Source organism: Heteronotia binoei, chromosome 1 (assembly GCF_032191835.1).
Source record: "Heteronotia binoei isolate CCM8104 ecotype False Entrance Well chromosome 1, APGP_CSIRO_Hbin_v1, whole genome shotgun sequence".
Lineage (NCBI taxonomy): Eukaryota > Metazoa > Chordata > Lepidosauria > Squamata > Gekkonidae > Heteronotia > Heteronotia binoei.
This window is the reverse complement of record NC_083223.1, coordinates 69292219-69300494: the sequence shown is the minus strand read 5'-3', so window position 1 is coordinate 69300494 and position 8276 is coordinate 69292219. Positions and strand designations below refer to the sequence as shown.

At 40.0% G+C, this 8276-nt stretch overlaps 1 pseudogene; it reads left to right on the top strand.

The window, feature by feature from the left end:
• Nucleotides 1-995: 995 nt before the first annotated feature.
• LOC132566881 (ferritin heavy chain B-like) lies at nt 996-1494 on the top strand (annotated as a pseudogene).
• Nucleotides 1495-8276: the final 6782 nt, after the last annotated feature.

Genomic DNA, 8276 nt, shown 5'->3' with positions numbered 1-8276 from the left:
AGCTGCCCCTTGGTATCATGGTATCTTCCCTGCCCTAATCTTAATCCTCTGGCTGAGGCCATACCCCTCTCCTGGGCTACCAGGGCATTTGCAATTTGAAAAAAAATGCAATAGAATATTAATATAGCAATATATCATGTTTACCAAGAATTCTTGGATGAGTAAGATAGCCTTCTCCTCCTCTCAGGATCAAGATGAATTTTACTCTGATATGATGTTCTCTTGGACCAGTCACTATATCTAAATCTAACCTGATTTACAGGGTTGTCTTGAGGATAATGTTGGAAGGTTTGGATAAAAATTGAATGAATTGATGGATATGCTGGATGGATGGATATACTCAATATACTGGAATGGAGAGCTCTTGGACCAGTTGAGGAGAAAGCTGTGTTGTTTTAAAAGCTGAGCTGCTCCTGACTACATTCAGAATTCAAGGGGTCCAACAGGCTGTGTCCAATGTACGCAGGGGAACAACATGAAAGCAAGTGGTCCCATTTGCATCTCCCCTGTCATTTCCCCAACAAATTAGGCTGGAGAAAGTAAGGCAAAGGAGGGAAGAGGCTTCGAGTTGAGGTCACTATTGAAGCCCTACAGTTTTTAAATAGCTTTCCCCCACCCTGTGCTTTTTTCTTGGGTGGTGGTTCTTTTTTGTTTTCATTTTTTAGCTTCTTTAAGAAACTCTGAGAAAACCTGCTTTCCTCAATCAAGATAGGACATGACTGGGATTCTAGGGACATCATGCCCTCTTGTTAGGCTTGTCAGTCTAGTACCATAGAGGGTCGTCTGTAAGCCAATTACCTGCCTGCCAACAAGGGGAGAAAATACAATATGCAAACAGTATGCGCAGGCACACAACTGCATTCTCCTGAATCGTAGCTCCAACTGGCTCTAACATTGGTCTTTTGACTGCATTTCTTCTACTCAAAGAATTCTAGGTATTCTGAGCAGTAGCTGAAGAGCTCTTGAATTTTAGGAGTTTTGTTTAGAATGAAGTGATGGCATCCCAGATGAGCCAGAACTTCCTTCCTGATGTGAGGCTGTTGTGAATCAGCAGGTCAACAAGGAGCTCTGTGATAGCGATGGGTACCTTTCAATGGCCAGTCACTTTGACTGTGATGATGTCACCTTGAGCCACGTGGTCCAGTTCTTTATGGAGCAGTTCCAGGAAGAGAGGAAGCATGCTGAGAATTTCCTGAGATCCCAGAATGAATGAGGAGGTCACATTGTACTGAAGGACATCAAGAAGGCAGACCAGGATGAGTGGGCAGCAGCTTGGAGGCCCTGTAGAAAGCCTTGCAGTTGGAGAAGCAAGTGAATCAAGCTCTGCTGCAGCTGCACAAACTGGCAACAGAGAAGGAAAATCCCCATTTATGTGACTTCCTGGAGTCTGAATACCTGGAGGAACAAGTGAAAACCATCAAGAGGCTGGGAGACCACATCACCAATCTGAAGTGCCTGGGAGTGCCACAGAACAGCAAGGGGGGGAGTACCTAATGTGACAAGATCAATTTGAGTGAAAGCAGTGAACTCCACAGGATGACACTTCCTTGAATGTGCTTCTAGAGGCAAAATGTTTTTTTTTTTTTAAAGAAGAATTCATAGGTCGAAAAAACAATAGTTCCTAGCATTCTCTTGTTCTTCTAGCATTCTTTCAAGCTATAGTATGTAAAGGAGCTAAGGCAATGTTCTAATATTCCTTTTGTCCAGTATGTTTTCAAAGCTTATCTGTTGGGGCTATGTGTTTGGCAGAATGTAAAAGAGGCATGAGGCTCATCAAAAGTGACATCTCTCACCATGAATAATACTGTAGATGTGAAGCAGGGTCATCTAGTTTTAAAATCATGCATCGTTATAAACATTGTAGAGTTTGTTGCTGCTGGCTGTTGGCAAGGGAAGTTGGTCTGTGGTCTGAACCTAAGAGAAAGGCTTGCTGTTTGAAATCAATATAAGAAGTGGACATTAAATGCAATAGTCCTGCTGACTATTATTATATGTGGCACATAATTACAGCATCTTTGACAAATAGCAGCCAGGTGAATCTTGAACAATATAAGTGGGATGTACTCCAGCATTTCTGATGTTTCTAATAGTTCAAATGTGGTGTATAGGAGGAGAACAGAATTTGAAAGGACTGCATTGTATGCAACTTTTGTATATAATTTTTAGTATAGTGCAGCGTTCCCATTTGCAGGGTCCCGACCCGGTACCAGGCCACGGAAGCCTCAATACCGAGTCACAATAAAAGCCAAAGCTAGCTCCACCCCCAGCAAAGCATGAGCTCTGCTCTGCTTCCTTCCTTTCCTGTCTTTCTGTTGTGCAGAGAAAAGCTAGGCTTGAAGACTGATACAGGCTGCAAAGCCTGAGCTCCGTTTTCCTTCCTTCCATCCCCCAACATCTCTGTGTTGTGCAGATAAAAGCTGGGCTTGAAGACTGACACAGGCTCTGTTTTCCTTGGAAACTTCTATAGAAGAAAGAGACAGGCTTTCTTGTCTCCCAGCTCCACCCCCAAAGTCTTCTGGCTCCACCCCCGAATTTTAGTAGTCCATGATGGAGAAGTGTAAAAATAACCAGGCCACGGGGTGGGGAAAGTTTGGGAAACATTGGTATAGTGTATTAATCAGACATTTTAAGAAATCATGTTTTAATAGGTACTGATGCCACCACTAATATTGCCTGGTTGAACTTGGATGATAAAAAAAAGTCAACAGATACTCATTACATGAACTTACATGATTACATGAACTTGCTCTGCAAAGATACAACTAGAATGGGCATGTAATCAATCCTTCTCTCTTCCAAATTTTGTTTATGACTGCTTGGAAGCAGTCCTGAAAAAAGTTTGTCAAAACAATTAACTATGCTATGTTCATTGTCTCATCACATCCTACAAAGGAAGATGAAGATGTCCCAAGAGTTGGACTAATGCACAAGCTAAGTAAAAGACACCTTAGGGCATCTGATTGTGAGGTCCTTCTAAATACAACCCACCCAAACATTACTAAATTACCATTTTTGGTATGCTATGGGGTCTCTTAAACTTGACATGGTTTAGGGACTTTGCATGACATCTTAATCCAGCACTGATTATCACCAGGTTATTGAAGCTCTAAATGGAGATTTTGGGGGAGCAAGGGATCAGGCAGCCCACTCCAAGGTGTTTTTATCCTGAACAATACCTTTTCAGAATCCCTGAATGCTTTTTTGAAAATATTTCTTTACATATCCCATTGTTTGCTAAATTATATCCACTCTTCTGCAAGAGGAACACTTATAGAGCACATTGCAGATTTTTGACAAATCCAATGAACTCCAAAAAACCTGAAAGATGTCTCTATATAAATTCTGTGATAAATCCTGGGTTTTGAATGAACTCAGTTTTAAGCATTTCACAGGACTTGATTTATCATCTTGAACTGAATGAAATACTCCCCACCAAACTGATGCCTAGGCAAGTGTCTGGACTAGACATTTATCTGACTATAGGGATGATTTCACATTTCTTAACCCTGCTTTTCACCCTAAAATCTCCATTTTAAATTCACTTTTCCTTTGTACCAATAGAACCAATTACCTTTTTCCTGCAGCATTTTCAGCATATTCAGTATATTACACATAACACTAATGCATATTGTTTGTTGGCATGATTGTACATAAAAATCATACAATATGAGCAATCAGATCAACAAGGCAATCAGATCAACAAAACTAAGAGTGCAAAGAGCAGAGCTTTAACAAGTTGGTAGAAATAAAATAGGAAATAATCACTCACTTCATCTCACTAGGCTATAAAATGCCCATGGAGGGGCTCCTGGTCCAAGCCAGATTGATTATCATCCCAATGGGAGCCTGAACTTGCTCTCTGATCCCAAGGCTTGTTGATTCTGATTCATGTAGTATAACAGTCATCTCAGGGTTCAATGATCTCTAAGGTGTTCCAAGAGGACAGAGCCTCCATGACTAGGAAATAGCAATTCTACCAAGGCTCTTACAATAGTCATGTTAGTTAATACTAATACCACCACTTTGTAAATTACTTTGAGAACTTTTCAACTTTGTCAAGTACTTTGAGAACAACTTTTTCAAGTTGTAAAGCTAATGATAAATGCATTAGATGGATAGACAGATACTTCTAAGTTAGCTCCACACCACATCTTATCATACCTCACAGTGCAGACTACATAGCAAGATACATTGATTCCCCTGTCAGAGCTGCCTGAGCTCCCTGAACCCCTCCAAAAATAATGGTGCTGAAATGTGAGTCCATTGATCAAGCATCAAGATTTAAAAAAAAATAAAATAAAACATTCAGTGTATGCAATAATGCTGGTGAACTGGTGACTGCAAAATCCTTCTAGGGAATTAGCAATCACAGCTTTGCGTCCCTCCACTCTATTAGACTGAAATTTGGATTGAAGGAAAATCCAATGACCCAGTGAGCAATCAGACAGTAGGCTACATTTGTTGGTGTTTTTATTCTGTTTTTCCCTAGTATCTGTGCAGACTTTAAATGCAGAAGGGGAATTTATTTGTAAAATAAATAGTGCACACACCTACAACATGATGATTCAAGAATCACAGAAGCAGACTTGTGTGTTACAAAATAGCAATAAAAAAAAGAACAGGAAGAAATTAATTCCAAACCAGTCCTTTATGTTATTGAAAAACAGTATTTTTGTAAGGGTGTTTTTTAAATGGTGCGACACACAAAAGGATGTCTTTAAAGAGGTCTTCCAGAAATTGGCTAATTGCATTCTTTTATATAACCAAACCAAGAAAAAAATCAATATCATAACCCTCTTCAGAACAGAGTTTGAGTCCAGTGGCATCTTCAAGACCAACAAAGTTTTATTCAAGGTATAATCTTTCATGTGAATGCATACTTCTTCAAGCCTGAAAGCTTATACCTTGAATAAAACTTTGTTGGTCTTAAAGATCCCAATGGACTCCAACTTTGTTCTGCTGCTTCAGACCAGCACTACTACCCACCGGTTTAACCCTCTTCAGTATTTGTTGTTTCCTTTTCACAAAACTTAGAGAGGGGAAGGGGGGGGAGTTGGGGTGTAATTTTTTCATTAAAGATAATGAATGGGAAGAAAGCCTAACCTTGTCAGATCTCAAAAGCGAAGCTTTTGGGAGACCACCATGGAAGAATCTACAGAAGGCAATTTTGAACCACCTCTGGTTCTCACTTGCCTGGAAAGCCCATTTCTGTAGTTGCAACTTGAAAGAACTTGAGTAGGTAATTATGAATGGGCTTGATATTTTGCAGGGTATACTTTTCACAGCCAGTTCTTGGGGTTGCAGTGCACATCCATTTGTCAATGGTGTTCACGGACATTGAGAAAATGGTGAAGTATGTTTGCTCTTTAATTCTTTGGTTCTCTTCCTCAAAGTTCAGCAAAATGCAATAGAAGATCTTTGAAATAAAACCCACAGGTTAAAAGTAGAATGAATCCTAAGTGAGGAGGAGCTGGAGGAAGCTACTCATGAAAATCCACTAATCTACGTTCAAATTCATGTTTTGATATGGATAAAAATGCGCATTTAAGGTAAAGTTGTATATTTTTCATTATTTTAATTGTCATGCTTGATCAGCAAATTCATTTTCATCCTGCTGATTTTTTTGGAAAATTTCATATTTAACTTGTTTCATTTGTATTTTTAAAAATGTTATACGCTAGGGATGTCAAACATATGGCTCACAGGATGAATCTGGCCCACACAGGGCTCCCCCGAGCAACCTCCCTGAGCAACCTCCTTCTCCTGCTTCCTTTTCCAGGGCTGATGCTGCAGCCACACCATTGCTTGCTTTCCCCCCAGCTCCCTCGTGGCTTTTTGCTTCCTGTTTCCTGCCTCTTGCCTCCCCCCTCCTTCTCACACACAGAGCTCCATGTCTCCTTCCAGCTTCGTGTAGGAGAGATACAAAAACAAGCCTCTCTCTCACTTTTACTCTCACTCTTACTCACTCATAGACACACAAACAACTTCTGCTTCCTTCTCCAGGGCTCCTCCTCCTCTTTTGGGGAGGAAGGGAAGGGGAGAAGAGAGAGAGAGAGAAAGAGAGACCAGCAATGTTCTATTCCAGGTATAAGCTTTTTTGTGCAAGAACACTTCTTCTTCTGGAAGGTGGGTAGATGGATTCTTCTGGCAAGCACAATGTACATTTTGGCTTATTCTGAAAAGTTCTTTAAAAAAAATCTATGTTCCTATCTAGATTTTTTTACTGTCAAAAAGACCCTGATTAGGAATTAGAACACCTGGACTGGTCCTTATATCTTGGTGAGTGGAGTGATTTCAGATGCCAAATGATAATATTTGATTGTTATTTATTTTATTTTATTTAGTTGATTTCTGTTCTGTCCTTTCCCGTGAATGGGCTCAGGACAGAGTTCTGCTGTCTAGATCCATCCCCGATTCCTGATCAGTTTTGGGTCCATTTCCCCTGTCCTCTATCATCGCCATTGGAGCCTTCTTGAAGACTACGATAGGTAATTATCACCCTGTTTGTCTACCCATGTGTTGTCTCTATCTCTCTTTTTATTTTTCTTATGACTGTATTTTATCTTGTATGTAAGCCTATATTTTTCTGGAATAAATTTTAATTGTTTTACTTAATTAGAGTCCCTAATATTTTTAAGCATTAATTTCTGGACGTGGAATCCTGTATACACAGGTAAAAGATCCTGATTAAGCCAGGTGCCCACCTGACAATTCCCCAACCTCATTTTGAGGGCATTTTGGCTTACAGAGGATGCATTGTCTTGAGCTTCATTATCAATTGCAATTCATTAGTCTCTCTAATCTCCCTTGGAAATTCTTTTGTAAGAGCACTGCTACTCTGAGCTCACCATGTTGTTGTGGTTTCTAATGTCAGACTTATGTCCAATTATTCTTTCCATCGTCCTGGACTGAATCCTGATGGATAGAATTGATACCTAGATTTCCTGTCTTATTACCAGTGCTAGTATATCCATGCTTACTACCCCCAGCATATCATATGTAATCCAATCAAACCTGCTATTGCCAGCCAACAACTGAAATCATCTTTATAAAGTTTATATCTCTGGTACCTCATGTTACATTTTTAGCATGTATGGCCCAGCTCAACAAAGCGACATTTATGTCAGACCCATCCCTCATAACAAATGAGTTTGACACCTCTGATGAAGCTTTGAAGATCAAAACCAGTCCTTTGAATTGTTCCCAGAAACAAATTGGGAGCCAATGTAGATGGGCCAAGACTGGAGTGATCCAATCCTTCAACACCTCTGTATTATGCCATTTTCCCACCACATATATGCATCTGATGTAAAAGCAAGCATCTTTTTAATGACAATATTTCTATCCAATTTTGTTATTGTAATCAGTGAAAATGTAGCTGCAGTTTGATCCTGTCTTGGGTTTTATCCCCCTCTCCCAAGCCCATGAGAGCAGGGATAGATTCCCTTTTTAAAACAGAAATAGAGACAACATTTTATCCAAATCCTGCAGAGAGTCTATGCTATCTTTTCAGGCTAAACAGGTAGACTGCCACCAGGCTCTTTTAACTATTTCCAAGGACTCTAGAGGAAAGAGCCAGCCTCTAAGCCTTTCAGGGAAATTATTCCAGAAAGTCAACCCTGCAATGCAGGACTTGAAGCGCTGAGTTTCCAAGCTAAATTTAACTGTAGTCAAGTGAGTCAAGGCTTTTGCACTTAATTCTGGAACTGTAGAGACAAGATTCACACAGGAGATCTGTCTGTCTGTCTGTCTGTCTGTCTGTCTGTGTCTGTCTGTCTGTCTGTCTGTCTGTCTGTCTGTCTGTCTGTCTGTCTATCTATCTATCTATCTATCTATCTATCTATCTATCTATCTATCTATCTATCTATCTATCTATCTATCTATCTATCTATCTATCTATCTATCTATTGTTTATTTAAAGTGCAGATATATCTATAAAGACAAGACTGTGAAAGATTCAAATAAATAAAAAAACCCTATTCTTCTCTAGCTAAATACTACATTTTAAAGTATAGTTTCCAAGGGTCCAATGGACAAAAGGATGCTTCAGGCAAGGCCTTTAACCTTCAGGAACAGATGAGCTGTTTTTTGCCACTGACATAGTGGAAGATGTCAATGGTTCAAGCAGCCACCTACTAGGAAAAGCATAGCTAAACTCATAAGAGTAGACTCTTACTGCCCCCCAGCCCCAAGGAGCCAATCAGGGTCAGGTGATGTAACCTTCCACCCAGTTGCCAGGGATACCAAGAGTCAAATGCTGGCCAATTTGTCCTTGG